Genomic DNA, 19,741 nt, shown 5'->3' on the forward strand with positions numbered 1-19,741 from the left:
AAAATTGCACGGAAAATTAAAAAAAAATACAATGAAAAATAAAAAATACCGATGACTACTATTACTATTATTATTATTATTACTATTTTATTTTCGGTAATCATGGTAACAATTTTTTTGTTATTATTATTTATTTTCCCCATTTTTGTAACATTTTTCACTGATGATTCGCTCCTATTGGTCGCAAGAGAAGGTGCTTATGTAGTTATGTAGTACAATTTTAGTAAAATCCACCAGAAAACTTCGGAATCTGGATGTAAAAAAACAACAACTGTCACTGCAGTCCAGCAAGAAAATAAACTATATTAAGGTCACTATTGATTATGATTGAATATAATAATTATAGACCTGTTGTTATATTTTGTTAAAACCATAACAACAAAAATAAGAATTAGCAAAATAAGTCAATGTCTACAGTAAATTTCAAATTCACAGGAATAAACTAACATAACAAGTTATACCAAGTTTTATTATAAAATAATATAGAAATATAGAATTTTTATACATTTTTGTCTCCATTTTTATGTATAAAGATTTTTAATTTCTTTTTTTACTATGACTACGATTTAAGTTTGTATGTCTATTTGCATGCATTTTTAAACACATTTTAAATAAATGATTTATTTAATTTAAATGGTTGCCATTGACTACCAAAAATAATTTAGTTGACTATTTGCTGGATAGATGGCGCTTCTGTAGTTTCATCACCACCTTGTCATATTTCCCTAACCCGATAACTTTCTCAAATTTTTCGTCTGTAAGAACCTTCTCCTGGCAATTACGACCCAAACAAAAAAAGAATGAGCGAAATCGGTCCAGGCGTTGTTGAGTTATGCGCTTACAACACTTTTGCGATTCATTTTTATATTATAGACCAGCTGACCCCGTGCACTTCGTTGCCCGTTAAAAATGGAAATTCTATATAATACTAGCTGGCTCCGTGCACTTCGTTGCCCGTTAAAAATGCCAATTTTATATTATATGATTCGAATTTTGATTAATTTGTTATTTAATATTCGGTTTAACGGTGTTCAAAACTTATATATTTTCATTGACCGTTTTGATTCTCAAAAATCTTGTGAAACCACCACTTTAATATGCGAATTTTGTAAAATGCTTTCTTATTGCACACTAAATTTGTGGTACGATTTTACGAATGTACCGTGTAAATTTTAAGCATCGATCTATCATTGTTCAGGCTCTACGTTAATTATTCAGTGAGTTACTCAAGTCATAATATTATAGTCATTCTGCTTGCCGTTGCCGTGAGACTCTCTTATGATTATGCGAGGAGTATATTATCATGTAGGCAATCCACACGTGGTGGATTGCGGACCCCGAGAGATGTGTACGTAAGCTTATAATTTCTAACACTTAAGTTTCAAAGTTATATCATTTTTTTATTTTACTACGGTGGGTAAAATACAATAATGTGCCATCTCGTGGTTTTTAAATAAAAAAATACATTTTACCTGTTGGTAAAACAATAAAACTTGGTATAACTTGTTATGTTAGTTTATTGCTGTGAATTTGAAATTTACTGTAGACATTGACTTATTTTGCTAATTCTTATTTTTGTTGTTATGGTTTTAACAAAATATAACAACAGGTCTATAATTATTATATTCATAATCAATAGTGACCTTAATATAGTTTATTTTCTTGCTGGACTGCAGTGACAGTTTTTTGTTTTTTTACATCCAGATTCCGAAGTTTTCTGGTGGATTTTACTAAAATTGTACTACATAACTACATAAGCACCTTCTCTTGCGACCAATAGGAGCGAATCATCAGTGAAAAATGTTACAAAAATGGGGAAAATAAATAATAATAACAAACAAATTGTTACCATGATTACCGAAAATAAAATAGTAATAATAATAATAATAGTAATAGTAGTCATCGGTATTTTTTATTTTTCATTGTATTTTTTTTTAATTTTCCGTGCAATTTTCTTAACTTTTTCTTGCATAAGAACCTTCTCCTGGAAATTACGACCCAAACAAAAAAAGAATGAGCGAAATCGATCCAGCCGTTCTCAATTGATGAAATGTTATACATTTTTGTCTCTATTTTTATATATATAGAAGATAGAAGATAGATAGATTATTGTGAACTAAAAAAAAATTCACTCAACAAATTTCAAATTTCCAAACTAAAATAACTATAGAAACCATAGATTATTTTGATTGTACATCACAGATTTATATAGTAACTAGATAGCCGACTCAAGAATTCCTCAGTGTATGGTTGTGATTCCTATTCGCCATATTGCAAGAGTGCAAACAAAAGTCAGCTGATATGATAAGGATCACGATATCGTAAAAATCTACGATATAATATTATATTCGAAATTTTTGTGTTTTGTGAGTTTAGAGTTGTGAGCAATATTATTAATTTTGCAAGCATTCATATTATTTTAATTTTTATTATTATAATCTTACGAAAATGGTCGTGTATTGCTGTGTAGATGGATGTTTTAATCGACGACAGGCTGGCAGCAAAATTCACTTTTTTTCGTAAGTATCTAATTAGTTTATTTAATAATTTTGTACAATAGCGCAAATTTTAAGTAAATTTTGTTTTATGTTTTTTAATATAAACATAAACATAATATATTTTTATTTATTTGTGAAGTCCAAAATATGAAAAAGGCGCCGTTGTTATATTTTAACATTAACTTTAAACATAGTGTTAGCATTATATAGCTTAATTTTCGAAATAATTTTTTTTTATTATAGATTTCCATTGAAAAATGAATTACGAACAACAGAATGGATAAAAGCAATCAACCGCAAAGGTTTTAAACCATCAACATCAAGTAGAATATGTAGTGATCATTTTATGTTAGATGATTTTAAAGATTCTCCAAGTGGGAGCTATCGTCTTTATTTGACAGACAAAGCATGTCCTTCCAAATTTCCTAAAACCTTTTACAAATCACAAAAGAAAAAAAATAAACTTACTTCTACAGAAGAATCTACATGTTCTCAAAATGTTGATTGTACCTTAGATACAGAAGTATCTGAAAACACTTCAGTACATAATGATGAAATTACTATTTCACGGGATAACTTGCTTATTACTCCATCAAAAATTAGAAGAACTTTATTTTATACTTCACCTAGGTTTAGAAGAAAAAAACAACCTGAGACTCCTACAAAATCTCGGTTAAGAAAAAAAATTAAGTTCTTGCAACTGAAAGCTAGACGCAACAAATGTAAAATTAACGTTCGTGAAGTTGGCCCCCCCACATGACCCCACGGACTTCAAACCGGTATCAAAATTTTGCAATTTTTATGCAACTAATTGCATGTCTCGGGAAAAAATTTGCAATCCTTCGTGGGGCCCGTAAAAACCAAAATACTTATGGGGGGGCCAACTTCACGTAGCCCCCCCCACATGGACCCATGGACTTCAAACCGGTATCAAAATTTTGCAATTTTTATGCAACTAATTGCATGTTTCGGGAAAAAAATTGCAATCCTTCGTGGGGCCCGTAAAAACCAAAATACTTATGGGGGGGCCAACTTCACGTAGCCCCCCCCACATGGACCCATGGACTTCAAACCGGTATCAAAATTTTGCAATCTTTATGCAACTAATTGCATGTCTCGGGAAAAAAATTGCAATCCTTCGTGGGGCCCGTAAAAACCAAAATACTTATGGGGGGGCCAACTTCACGTAGCCCCCCCCACATGGACCCATGGACTTCAAACCGGTATCAAAATTTTGCAATTTTTATGCAACTAATTGCATGTCTCGGGAAAAAATTTGCAATCCTTCGTGGGGCCCGTAAAAACCAAAATACTTATGGGGGGGCCAACTTCACGTAGCCCCCCCCACATGGACCCATGGACTTCAAACCGGTATCAAAATTTTGCAATTTTTATGCAACTAATTGCATGTCTCGGGAAAAAATTTGCAATCCTTCGTGGGGCCGTAAAAACCAAAATACTTATGGGGGGGCCAACTTCACGTAGCCCCCCCCACATGGACCCATGGACTTCAAACCGGTATCAAAATTTTGCAATTTTTATGCAACTAATTGCATGTTTCGGGAAAAAATTTGCAATCCTTCGTGGGGCCCGTAAAAACCAAAATACTTATGGGGGGGCCAACTTCACGTAGCCCCCCCCACATGGACCCATGGACTTCAAACCGGTATCAAAATTTTGCAATCTTTATGCAACTAATTGCATGTCTCGGGAAAAAAATTGCAATCCTTCGTGGGGCCCGTAAAAACCAAAATACTTATGGGGAGGGGCAACTTCATGTAAGCCCTTCCCTCATTTGATGGCATGGTCCCTTAAACTTTGAATTAGAGTGGATTGATCGGTTTTAAAGAAAAATAATATGATTTTTCCATTATATATATTTTTTTATATTTACATATTTTTTATTAGGTACTGTGTTTATTTGCAGTGTATTTTTTATATTTGTCGATTTAAAAAAAATATTTTTTTTATTTAGTATAGAGCTATAAAAAGAAAATTTAAAATACTTTGAATAATCAATTCAAATATATAACACAATCCTGTTAAAAATACTAGTAATATCATACATCATATGGTTAAGTTGTGAAAATTTCCAAGAAATAATATAATACATTTTCATTAAACTATAAACAATATTTGATAATATTAAAATACATAATGATAAATAATATAATAATATTTTGTGAAAATTTAAAAAAGATCTGATAAAATCTAATAAAATAAGTAAATTTAGCAATGATAAAATTCCGATTGAAAATTTAAAAAAAAAATTGATAAAATTATAAAAATAACCAAAATTAGAATTCAAATTTATTCAAATACTGGAGACATTCATAAATATATCCAATAAATGGTGAAATTTTGATATTTTTTCCGTTGTGCATAAAATATGTACGTATTATAATATATTTTAAATACCTTATGTTAGTCTATCAGACTTCAAATTGGTATGAATTATTTTAACATATGAGCACTGTTAATTCAGCTAAATACATTGCACGAATATGTATAATTAAAATTTGTTAAACTAAATTAATCAATAAAATGTAATATATACGTAAAATAATTATTTTACTCAACATTTTCGAAAAGCGTATATTATTCTTAAACAAATTAAATTAATTAAAAAATAAAATAAAATAATAACAATACAAATTAGTTCTTGAACAATACAAATTTTTATTCGTATTTGTGATATCGAAAAATTAAAAACAACGACGAACAATAAATATTCTCCACTTTATAGTGTGAAATTTGGTTGCTTAGCTTGGATTACGGCTTAAGTAGTGTTCTTTCCCGCGCAAAACAGTTTTCGCAAAGTTTTACATTTTGTAAGACGGATACAACACATGCGGGTGTAGCGTCCTTTTTTTTTTTTATTTGAAAACAAATGCCTCGTCGACTATAGGGTCATTGGCTACAATATATTACATAATATTTACATTCTTGTAATAACTAAGGTAATATCAATAATACAATAAATAAATAGGGGCTGTATATAAAATTGATTGTAATACATTATAGGTGGGTATATTATACTTATAATATATATTATTTGGATATTTTTTATTAAATTTTCTTATGAAGTTCTGTATCCCTCTAGCGTCCTTTTAAACAGGTCAGTTTCATGTAAGTGTTGTTATATTTACGAATATTTCTTTAGCATTTATCACATAGTGTAAAAAGTGCGAAAAAATTGGACTATTTAGCTTATACTTATAAATTGACTAAAAAGTATAAATATTTAACATTTAAATATTTTTATATTGAAAACCTATTTTGGATTCATTTACATACGTCATACGCGGTTTCTCTGTCCCCCTTAATCTAGACCTTAGTTTTCCTTATCAGGTTCCTTTTGGCGTATTATTATATATATTTGTGAGTGTAATACCATATAGCCAAGTTGTCTTATTAAAATATGTATTTATAATTGCTATTTTTAGTATTATTGTCCTTCTGCGTCGATGGATTTTATGGCTATTATTGGAACCGAAATCATCAATTAGTTAAATTAAATATTATCCATGCTATTTTTGTACTATAATCGTATTTTAGTAATATTTATTTTATAAAATGTTTAAAGTATATTAATGATGTAATCGTTCATTCACCAAATGAATGGCATGGTGTTATGTTCATATATGAGAACACAGTTATATTATTAAATATTATAATTAAAATCATTGCATGATAAAATTGAATTGTTGTAAAGTTGACGTGTAGGTTCCTAACTTTTTCACATACGTGTTAAGTGTTGTTGTCTAGTTTAAAATATTTCCTTATAAAATTATATTACCTATACCTATTATAGGCTAAAGAATATAATTATTAACACGTTATTATGATGGAACAAAAAAAGGTAAGTCAATTATTTTGTTATTTATATTATAGTTTTTATAAAGTGTGATGATAAATTGTAAAGTAATCAATAGTTAATAATAATTATGGTTAGGATTTTAAAGAAAATTATCTATAAAAAACTGTTGGGCACTATAAGTGGCACCGAAGTTTCACCTGGCCCCTCCTCTCCTTCAAAGATATAATCTGATTATCTGACCAAATTTTAAACTTGACAAACAATTTTTTATCACTTTTATTTTATTTTTGATAATCTTTCTATTTCTTTTCCAATTAATACGTACGTAAGAATTAATACATAAATGTATATATTGTAAAAAGCGGGTAAAGTTTTGCTGTACATTCAGGCACTTCTTTCCCATTGGGCACTTTGGGCACATGCCCAGGGCCCCACAATCGATGGGGCCCCCCTATCTCCGGTCAGATCACCAACCGATAATCGATATATCTTAACGATAAATAAACTTATTTAGAAAAAAATCAAAGAATAATCGCTAATAGTTATAATAATAAGAATAATAATTGATGTTTAGTAGTATTCTATTTTTATTCTATTTTATTTTTTAGTTATCGATAACAATAGGAGCGCGTGTGTGCTATGATGAGGGGGGCCCACACCGCCGCACAGTCGCGTCGATCGTAATATCGTATAGACCAAGTTTGTCAGATAATATTATTATAATTTTGTTATAATATTATTTTTATACTAGTCTACTCTGGAATGCCACGATAAACATGCCTAATCCGATATTATTTTATATTATTATTAAATGATTATTTAAAAAAAATAATATATTAATATACGTTATACAGTCCACATTCGAGAAGCGTTTATTTATTTTATAATTTTAGCGAGCCAACAACAATAATACAATTGATGCGGGTCAGTCGTCCGACTGCACACTCAATTTATATATATATATATATTTACAAAAAATCAGACGCAGGATACGTCTAGTCGGGTACAAGTCATAAGGGCCCCATTATACCATTGCCCAGGGCCTAGAATAGGTTAAAGACGGCCCTGTGTACATTAAATATCTAGAGAAGTCACTGTTTATGGATGTGTTAAATTTTAATTCAAGAATATAAAATTATTCTATTAAAATAAAAAAAAACAATTCTGAGTGAAGTCGTCAGTCTTTATTAATTTATTATGATTAGGGCTAGGTTTTCTATGCGTGTTTTTCCTTGACTTAAAATTGATTGTTGTCAAATTAATCATATCACGGTATAATTCGATTTTTGAATATATAATGAATTTTAAATTGTATTTACTCGTATCTAATGAACGTCTATAATAATTTATTTATTTGTAAATTTATTAAATTATTTAATATTATTTTGGTCAGACGACTTAAAGGATTAGGTAAACATTATGCATACGTTATTTTTATTCTCCATTAAAACAACGAGTTTTAGGCAATAGGCATAAATCGAAACATCGTTCCAGTCACCACTCATTCGTGTTTCAGAATTTGAAAGAACATAATCCTATCGTTACAGAAATATTCAATGTAAAAATAACTACCTACTTTAAATAAAAAATAATCCTATATTATTTTTCTATATTTGGATAATTAATAGTTATAATAAATGGTTAGTAACTCATCATTAATTGTATGTAATTCTATGTGTATGTCCTGCCTATGTATTTTTGATATTTTCTATCTGCTATTATATTAACTTACGGGGAACCTTGCATTAAATTTTCAAGTTTTTTTACCCAACGAATAAAATTTTATAGTCATTTATAAAAAAAAAAAACTAAAAAAGATTGAAATTTCTGTAAATAACTTGAAAAGATTTGAAAATTTTTGAAATAATGTATAGAAAATGCCTGTATAAACATTCTGTGAAAATTTCATGTTTCTACGGTAATTAGTTTAAGAGTTACACCAATATCTAAAATCGATTTTGCGTAAAAATTTCCGTTTTTCGTTATTAGATTCTGAACGAAGTGATGAATGTATTGATTTTACAATGGTGTGTTTTTTTTTTTTTTTTTTTTTTTTTTGTGTCTGTGTACAGCATAACTAGTCGAAATAATGCTCCAATTTCAAACTATGGGGGTGGTTTCCGATGTAAAAGTGAATATCCTTGTTGCATTATAGAGGTAAAAAGTTAACATTTTCCAACAGTTTTCAAAAAAATCGAGAAAAACAAAAAAAAAAATGACGGAAAAACGGCAATTTTTACGTAAAACCAGTTTTCGACCAAATCGATTTTTTTTTATGGTTGTAATTCAAAAACTAATCACTGAAAATACTTGAAATTTTCACCAAATTTTAATGTCAGTAGTATCTGTATATAGTTAAATTTTCAAAAAATTTTGACTTTTTTTGAGTTATTTATAGACCACTGAAATTTTCGATTTTTTTGAGAAATTTTTTTTAAAGTGTCGATAAAAAATTTTTGGATGGCCAAAAAGTTTCGAAAATTTAATACAAGGTTCCTTATGAGTTGTTTTTATTAGCTAAAAAAAATTAAAAATCGTTAGTCACAATTTTTTTTTATAAGAGTTTATAGTTCAAATTTTTACGAATTCTGTCGAAAACGCGAAAATATGCAAGTAATTTTGAAGTTGAAAAATCATAAAATTGTTTTCTTTTATAACTAAGTTTTGAAAATTTGGTACAAGGTTCTCCATACATTTTTCTTCAAATATCTGTAAAAAAAACTCTACCGGATTCAGACAAAAAATTTTTATGAGTGTTTGAAATTTAAATTTTTACAAAACCACGCTAAATAATGGTTTAGCCTCAAACAATTTTTGATATTTGTTATAATTCAAAAAGTATAAGTCGTAGATACTTGAAAATTTTACCAGTTATTTAGATTGGCATTTTATTTACTTGATTTAATTTTCAAAATATTTTGAGTTTTTTTGAGCTATTTATAGACAACTGAAATTTTCAATTTTTCTGAAAAAATTTTTTTGAAGGGTCGATAAAATTTTTTTGGCCCTATCGAAATACTTGAAAATTTTATACAAAGTTCCTCATATGTTATTCTTATAGTGATTAAAAAATTATAAGAATACATAAGCACAATTTTTTTATTAGCATTTGAAGTTCAAATATTGACAAAAATTCGTCAAAACTATGAATACTTGCAAATTATTTTGTAGGTATATTTCATAAAAATTTTTGTATAAGTAGCTAAGAGTTGAAAATTTAATACAAGGTTTTTCATAAGTTTAGCTTACAATTATTATAAAAGAACTTAAATTTTGTTGTATTCAGGCCATTAAAACATAAACCACCTTTTTCACCAACCACTAGAAATTATATCCTAGACAAATCGTCTTCGTTCAGAATCGTTTTTCATATACAATGATAATTATCATTGGATTCAAATTTAACACTCCTATAATATATAATAATGATCCATACGGCACCTAATGTACAGCAGAGTGGTACTCACTTGCCCGCTTTTTTTTTTTTGGTTTTAAATACATTGAATTTAGATGATATGGTCTGAATATAATTAGGCAATAATATTATTTTTATATCTACTTAACTTTAGAAAAGAGGACGCAAACCAGCGATCGATTCAAATTCTATATTTAATGTTCTTGAAGAATATAAAACTGAATTGTTTGATAATGAAAAATTAAAATCGAATACACACCCAATATGGACAAAGATATCAGAAAAATTAAACTTTAAAGTCAAGCCTTTAAATTTATTTATTTCGGTATACAAAGATCTACATCACTTTCAAACAAAACTAAAGGAAAGTCTAAATATTGAACATACATGTATCGTAGAACAGACAACTGACGAAGAAAGTGTATCGAGTGAATCAGACGAAGACACCGAAGAAGAAAATATTGACAATCGTGTAGAATTATTAGATAGCAGAAGAGTTATCGATGATTCTACAACATTATTTAATTTTTATATTCCTTTTGAGAAGTACTTAGAGTTTAAACCTTCGATTATAGAATACCGTCAAAAGCATAAGAGAAGAAAATACAACGTTTTCAAAAAAAATATTTGGTCAGACATAATAAATGATGCTTTTTTATCACAGCATAAGCTACCCTGCAACTTTATTTACAAAAGAAATAAAGTGTCTATTGATAAAAGTCGAAGTAATTATTTCTTCACATTTTATGCCAAGTGTAAAGATTGCGACAATAAATTATTTGGATGGAGTGATAACGAACCAAATGATGGAGATCCACTTTATATCAATATCCGGACCAAAAATACTAAAGGATGTGAGTTAGAACATACAAGTAAGAGGCCACTGAAAGGCGAAAAACGGAATGAAATTGGAAGGCAATTATCAAAAGATCTAGCCAGTAATTGGAGACGAGATAATGTTTCTGATATGGAATTTGGCCGTATTTCCCCTCCGAATTTATACGGACTTCCAGTTCTCCGCAAAGCTAAACAGGAATATAAAGATAAAGTTTTAAGTATAACAGAAAAGTGTCCATTTAAGTCGTTAGTTGAGTTGAAACATAACTCTCAATTTTCTGGTTCAATACATTCTATAAGTATTGATCCATTGATTGTGCATTACTGGAGTAATCACCAATTAGTTATTTATAAAGATTTATGTAAATCTTACACAAAAATGTCTATTGATGCAACTGGTGGGTTGGTAAAAAAAATTAAGCGTTCATCTCTTAATTTATTATCAAGCCACATTTTCTTGTATGAAGCTGTTGTAAATACTGAGTATGGACAAATACCGATCACCCAGATGATATCTGAAAAACAAAATTGTCTCACAATTTACAAATGGCTTGGTGATTGGCTTAACTCTGGAATTCGACCACCTGATGAAGCTGTGTGTGATTTTTCCATGGCGCTTTTAGGTGCTATGTCAAGAGCATTTTGTGACGGGATTAGTATCCGTTCTTACTTGGATAATTGTTTCAATATATTGGTAGGCCAAGATAGACAATTACCTCAATGTTTTATACGTATTGATGTTGCGCATATGATGAAAATTTTTGTCGTTTAAAACCTTTAGCTGGAATTAAAAACAAACATCTAAAAAATTTTTATGTCAGAGGACTTCGACTTTTATTGACATCAAATGAAATGGACGAGTTCAAAAATATTTTAACAACATTATTAACTGTAATGATGAGTGAAAAAGATGGTTGGTTAGCAGATAAGTCTATTTCTCCAGCTGAATCAAGTCGGGAATATATATTGAATTTAATTAAGGGTATTCAATTTGACATGGATAATTTATATGATGAAGATGAAGATATGATTCCAAATGATGAACCAGTGTCTGAAGTTGAAGAAACTCCAGATTCCATTGGAGTGTTTTTGAATGGTATTTATATGATGTGTTCTGATAATGCTAATAAAACGGGGGATCGTATTTCTGCTTATTATCTCCCTGACTTGGCAAAAGATGTAAAAAGGCTATGTAAATATTTTCCTCTGTGGACTGGAGTTATGAAATCGAAGTTTAATTCTCCATTTAATATCGCTTCCTCGGCTGCTGTTGAAAGTGATTTCGGAGAACTAAAACATAAGATTCTTCGTTTTGAAGCACAGCCTATGACTGCGGATCGATTTGTATCCAAACATTTAATATCGATTGACAGTAATAGCAAGCTTTTTAGAAGTTCTCAGCTAAGAAACGAGGTACCAAAAACTTCTACAAATGAAAACAAAACAATAAAACAATTTAAACAACAAGAAATCGATTGGAACAACATTCATTTTGATGAACAAAGTGATCGATGTTCTGACAGTTCATATAGTTCAACAAAACATGATAATATTTCTATAAAAAATCACATTTCAGATACTGTTATAGACAATGCACAGTTTGCTGAGTCAGATAGTAGTGGCTCTGAAATGTCTAAATCATCTTTAGATGTAACGGAAAATTGGCGTGGTAAAGGTAAGAATGAAGAATTAATACCGGCCATTAATGAAAAAAAACGAAAAAATCCAAGACTGACAATGTATATGCAATCAGCCCCAGAAATTGATCAAATTTTAAAAAGAAGAACACGTTCTAATTTGAATACATTATTAGTTAATGGTAATGTTTCTACACCTCTTCGTAGAATGAGAAAAAAATATATTGTAAACAACACTTGTCCTTTTGACTCTATTGCTTTTATAATATCTATGGCATATATTGACCATCCTGGGTATAAATCTTTTATAGATGCTAGTAATAATACTCTATTACAGTTTTGTAAAAATTTAGCAGTAAATGGTACAAGTAAAATATCCTATATGACACGCTTAGATATTCTTAAAGATATTTTTGAAGAACAAGAAAGCATAAATAATGTTAAAGTTATTGATGCAAGATGCAATGTACTATTTATGGTTACAAAATTATTAAAAACAGCTCCATCAGCAATTAATCGTATGATATGTTCTAACGATATCAACTGCCCGCAATCGACTAAAGATGTACCAAGTCCTACAGTTATTGTTCGGTTACAAAAAAATAATATACAAGATTTGAATGATGCATTAAAAACATATGTATTTCCCAAAGAAATAGAATGCCCATTGGACCATTGCACAGGAACAGTGATTGGAACAATACACCTTCAATCACATTTATTTATTGAAACCGACGTCTTCGCTGATAATCAACAAATTCCACTTCGTGAATTTCCATTAGAATTGGTTATTGAAAATTCAAGGTAATTAATTTATATTTTAATAAATTGATAGAATTACTTTTCAATGCATGTTTATTTTGAAAAAATATTAATTATTTAATATTTATGAGTAAAAATTTTGTTATAGATACATGCTTTATGGTATTGTGGCGTATGGAATGGGTCATTATATTTCATACATACGTAGAAGTGACGGTACTTGGGAAACACACAATGATCTACAAAAAAAAATCAAAAGATTTTCTTCAACGGGAGATAAAAAGGCGAACCCGCATTGTTTAGTATACATTAAGTTTTAAATAAAACATAATGGTGCATCGGTTACGATTATTTTTATTTTAAGTTTATTTGATTTTGATTTTATATTATGTACAAAGTACTTATGTATAAAGTATACACACAAGTTTTGTATTTTACAACAGTAAATAAAGAAATATTTCAAAGGTTAAAAATTATTTTTATTTGAACATAATGTTATGTAGAAGCTTACAACTATAATATACAATATTATTCTTTATATTTTCACAAAATATTATTATATTATTTATCATTATGTATTTTAATATTATCAAATATTGTTTATAGTTTAATGAAAATGTATTATATTATTTCTTGGAAATTTTCACAACTTAACCATATGATGTATGATATTACTAGTATTTTTAACAGGATTGTGTTATATATTTGAATTGATTATTCAAAGTATTTTAAATTTTCTTTTTATAGCTCTATACTAAATAAAAAAAATATTTTTTTTAAATCGACAAATATAAAAAATACACTGCAAATAAACACAGTACCTAATAAAAAATATGTAAATATAAAAAAATATATATAATGGAAAAATCATATTATTTTTCTTTAAAACCGATCAATCCACTCTAATTCAAAGTTTAAGGGACCATGCCATCAAATGAGGGAAGGGCTTACATGAAGTTGCCCCTCCCCATAAGTATTTTGGTTTTTACGGGCCCCACGAAGGATTGCAATTTTTTTCCCGAGACATGCAATTAGTTGCATAAAGATTGCAAAATTTTGATACCGGTTTGAAGTCCATGGGTCCATGTGGGGGGGGCTACGTGAAGTTGGCCCCCCCATAAGTATTTTGGTTTTTACGGGCCCCACGAAGGATTGCAAATTTTTTCCCGAAACATGCAATTAGTTGCATAAAAATTGCAAAATTTTGATACCGGTTTGAAGTCCATGGGTCCATGTGGGGGGGGCTACGTGAAGTTGGCCCCCCCATAAGTATTTTGGTTTTTACGGGCCCCACGAAGGATTGCAAATTTTTTCCCGAGACATGCAATTAGTTGCATAAAAATTGCAAAATTTTGATACCGGTTTGAAGTCCATGGTCCATGTGGGGGGGGCTACGTGAAGTTGGCCCCCCCATAAGTATTTTGGTTTTTACGGGCCCCACGAAGGATTGCAAATTTTTTCCCGAGACATGCAATTAGTTGCATAAAAATTGCAAAATTTTGATACCGGTTTGAAGTCCGTGGGGTCATGTGGGGGGGCCAACTTCACGAACGTGTAAAATTAGTAACTTAAAAGATTTGGTAAAGGATCTCCAGGAAAAACAATTGTTGGAGAAGGATAGTGTATCATTATTGTTGGATAAGTTTGAAGACTTACCTCAGGAAATTGTAGCAAATATGATTAAAAATAAAATTAGAAAAAAAACTGGTTGCCGCTACACTAAAACAATTAAAGAATTTGCTTTAACCTTGCATTTTTATTCTCCTAAAGCTTATGAGTATGCTAGGTTTGTGCTTTATTGCTTTATTAATTTATACTTTTTTCTTGGGTATTGAATAATATTTTATTCTATTCTTATTTATTTGCATTATTATTATTATTAACTAACTATTAAATACTGCACCTAAGCTTATAATATAATATAGCTTATAATTATTTATATAACATAATTTTTCGCTGATATATATTATTCATTGCTTAAAATACTATTATGCAGGGCCTACAATTGTGTGCAGTAGCTAATATTAAATGTGCAGTAGCAAATTTAAAAGTGTGCATTACTTTTTGTACTTTAACCAAAATTATTTTGGTTTTTAATTTTAAAATTTTTCGTTGTACAGGTATGTATAGGTATATAGGACTTTTATAGAAAATTGTCTTAGATTGTATTTATTATATCTAATTATTAATAAATACCAAAAAAAAAAAAAAAATGCTATGAAGTTATATGTGGCATGTGTACTACTAAGTCTATGTTTATTATTTAAAAATATTTTGGAGTATGGAATTAGGTGTGCAGTAGCAAAATACCCTAATTTTAGGCCCTGGTATTATGTAATTAAAATTGCCTATAGCTTGTTGTGTGTTTTGGGTATAATATTAATTAAAAAATATCTTTATAGATCTGTACTAGCACTTCCACATTCAAAATCAATTAAAAATTGGACTTCCTCTGTTAATGGAGAACCAGGATTTCTCCATGAAGTTTTTAGAGCATTAGATACATTACATCCAGAAGATAAGCATTGCAATTTAACTTTCGATGCAATGTCTATAAGAAGACAGGTAATCTGGAATGATAAAGCTAATAAATTTGTTGGTTACAGTGATTTTGGTAATGATCTACAACTTGAAGGAAATCAGGTGGAAGCAACAGAGGTATTGGTGTTTATGCTAATAAGCTTAAACGGAAAATGGAAATTTCCAATTGGTTACTTTTTTCAAAACAAAATCCAATCTCAAGTACAGGCTGAACTTATCAATACTGCATTGAAACTTACTTATGATATAGGTATAACTGTTTGGGGGGTTATATGTGATTGAGCATATACAAATATATCTACAATGAAAATTTTAGGATCTAAAATCAATGTAGATAAGTATGAGGACATTATATCATGGTTTCCTCATCCTATAAATAAATAAAGTGTATTATGTGCCAGATGCTTGCCATAATTTAAAACTATCTAGAAATATTTTAGGAAACTGTGGTATAATAGAATCAACTAAAGGAATTATTCGTTGGGAACATATTTCTAACCTTAATACTGTTCAAAATGACTTAACTTTAAAATTATCTAACAAGTTATCCATGGCTCATATTAACTGGAGAATAATAAAATGAAAGTTAAATATGCAGCGCAAACTTTAAGTGCATCAACGGCTGATGCTCTAGAGTTTTTGAAACAAATTAACTTTCCAAAATTTTCTAATGTTGATGGTACCATCGAATATTGTCGAGTGATAGACAGAATATTTGATTTTTTAAATTCTAAAAGTATTTTTCTAAAGGTTTTAAAGCACCACTTTCTATGAAAAATATTGAAACTTTAAAAGAAGTTATAATTCCTCTTATACATTATTTATATAAATTAAAGTTTAATGGAAAATTCTTGTACAAGTCAGATAAAAAAACATTTATTATAGGTTTTGCTGTTGCAGTAAAATCTATGTTCAGCATTGCTCAAACAATATTTTCTAATTATGGTGCAATAAAATTTAGTTATATTTTAACATATAAATTCTCACAAGACCACCTAGAGATTTTTTCTAAGTTCGTCAAAGATTTGGATGTAACAACAATCCAAATGTTATGCAATTCATAACCGCTATGAAACAACTATTACTGAAAAATTTTATTAAATGCAAAAATAATGGCAACTGTAATGTTTTTGATGATGATTTAGTTGGTGGTATTTTTGATTTCAAGTGGAGTAGACATAAGGATGTCAATTATGACAATCAAGTTCTCGATTATGATATCTCACATAGAGCATTGCTTTTAAATAATATAAATTCAGATTTAATTGAAGCGAAAAATAACATACTGTATTACATTTTGGGTTACATTGTAAGGAAAATGGTTAATATTTTAGATTGTGAATCATGTATACAAAATCTTTTTGAAACAACATCCGATCATAGTTATGCACATAAAGCAACATATTCTCGTTTTGTAGATTTAAGAAATAGGGGAGGGCTTATATCAGGTTCAGGAAGTGCGCTTAAAATAATAATAGAAGCAGAAAAAATGTTTATTATATTAACAGATAATTTAAAAAAACTCAATGTACAAAACTTAGATACACTAATCATACATCACTGCATTAAAAAATTTTCTTTAGATGAAGCTATTTTTTCATACTTAAACTGTGAAAATATTACATTGACAGACAAGCCACATAAAATTGTTCTCATTACAGTTTTAACAAAACAATTTTTAAGGTTAAGGTTAAAGTCCTATGGAAAAATGTTTTCAGTGAATACTTTGAATCCAAAAAGTCAAAGACATAAACTTAATAAACTTGTATTGTTTACAAATCAATAATAGTTCCTGCTTTTATATATAGTTATATAACATTTTTATATGTATTCATTTAATTCAAACATCTCATAATATAGGTATTAAATTAAGCTAGTAGTTAGTAATAAACTTTTAATATCTCCATAAATAAAAGTACTTATTTATCTGTTAATTTGTGTTATATTGATCTAAGCTTATACAATTACATAGTGTATCTATAAAAAAAAAATACCTGTAATGTAGTATAGAACACTATATAATCTTCATAGTTTTATTAGGTAGTATTGTAGTAATTAGTTCAACAGTCAAGAATGCTTAAGAGCAAGCTAGTTGTATTCGATATAATATTATAATACATTTTCTAGGACAAATCCATTAACAGATGGACAACAGCATCTACAGTCCATGCAGTCTACATAGTTTCCACTCTGCATTCATATTGATATTTGAATATTTCATAACCACAGTCCACATTTATATAAATTGTAATAAATAATAATTCGACTAAATAAAAAATCAAAAAAATATTTAGGATTCATTATTGATAATTTTATTAAAATTGATAAGAATGATAACATTGTTTGCACTCTTAGCAAATGGCGGCTAGGAATCATTGAAAAAGTCTGAGTCGACTATCTAGTTACTATATAAATCTGTGTTGTACATCGAGCTGATGTTTAGATGTCTACCATAGAGTAAATAAAGACAATGGTATCGAGTTCAAATCCCAGACATCAATGAATAGATTTTGCACTTTTTCTACTTATTCAGTTGACTTTTTAAAAATTTTCTTTCGTAAAAACCTTCTCCAGACAATAACAAATACTCCTAAAAAAATAATTAGCGAAATCGGTTCAGCTGTTCTCAATTGATGAATTTTTATACATTTTTGTCTCCATTTTTATGTATAAAGATTTTTAATTTCTTTTTTTACTATGACTACGATTTAAGTTTGTATGTCTATTTGCATGCATTTTTAAACACATTTTAAATAAATGATTTATTTAATTTAAATGGTTGCCATTGACTACCAAAAATAATTTAGTTGACTATTTGCTGGATAGATGGCGCTTCTGTAGTTTCATCACCACCTTGTCATATTTCCCTAACCCGATAACTTTCTCAAATTTTTCGTCTGTAAGAACCTTCTCCTGGCAATTACGACCCAAACAAAAAAAGAATGAGCGAAATCGGTCCAGGCGTTGTTGAGTTATGCGCTTACAACACTTTTGCGATTCATTTTTATATTATAGATTATACGTATGTATTAATTTTATTAATTTTTAACTTTGATTTTATATCATATATTTTTAAATCTGATCGTGTTTTACAACTTTTATTATATATATTATATATTGAATTTGAATTCAACCAATTTTATTTTTTTATATTTTATTGATTTTATTTATATTTTCATATTATACGTATGTATTAATTTATATTTTAAATATTTTATTATTCATCTGATTTTTTATTTCACTGAAATTTTGTAAATTATTAAAACATATTTATTTATAATTAATTATATTTGTATTTTATCTTACTTATTGTTTTGCTGCATAGTTTGATGAATACCTCGGTCCACGTTGTTGCGTTGAATAAGTAGGTTGTAGTTTATCAATTAAAAATGAATTAAGAACAACTGTTTCTTCAAATTAATATTGTATTTAATTTAGATTAATTATTATAAAACTTAACTAATATCAAAAACCTCGCTTTGATAGTGTTGTAATAAAGTCAGCGACTTACACAAGTACTGGAAGGCTGAGGATAATATCCCAGGTAGCAAAAATGTAATGATAATAATACTAAAATATTATTAATTCATTATATCTGAAATAATACAATTAAAATAATATACTATTGTTTTATTTACGATACAACTTTTATATTATTATAGTAGGGCAAAAAAAATATATTATATTATTATTTTTATTATGAAATTAATATTATTAATAAAATAATATAGTATGATTTATTTTCAATAAACATATAATATTATTTTTAAGAAGCAACAAAATCATACTATATTATTATTAATTCATTACTATATATATTATTATTTTCTAGTTTTAAGGGAGAGGGGGTTTAACTGCACAGCTCCATCCCCGTAGATATGCCAAGATTGAATGCATGACGAGACACACATTAAGTATATTTTAGAACATATTTTTGTATTTTAAAGCTGTAGTGGTGGTTTGTGATATAATATTTCTGCCTAAATTTTTTACCGAACAAATATAAGTTATCTACAATAATGTTTTTGTTTTATTTAATAAATGGATAAAAAAATGTATGTATTTTTTTTTATACGTTTTCAAACATTATAATATACAAAATACAAATACAAAACTACAAAGGTCAGTTCCGCTCTTGTGCTTGCACTAACTGTTTTACCAATTATATAACATAAACATTCCGATAATCTGATATTCGTATAGTCTGTACGTATAGTTTTATAAAAAACTG

This window comes from Aphis gossypii, unplaced genomic scaffold (genome assembly GCF_020184175.1).
Source record: "Aphis gossypii isolate Hap1 unplaced genomic scaffold, ASM2018417v2 Contig00534, whole genome shotgun sequence".
Classification (NCBI taxonomy): Eukaryota; Metazoa; Arthropoda; class Insecta; order Hemiptera; family Aphididae; genus Aphis; species Aphis gossypii.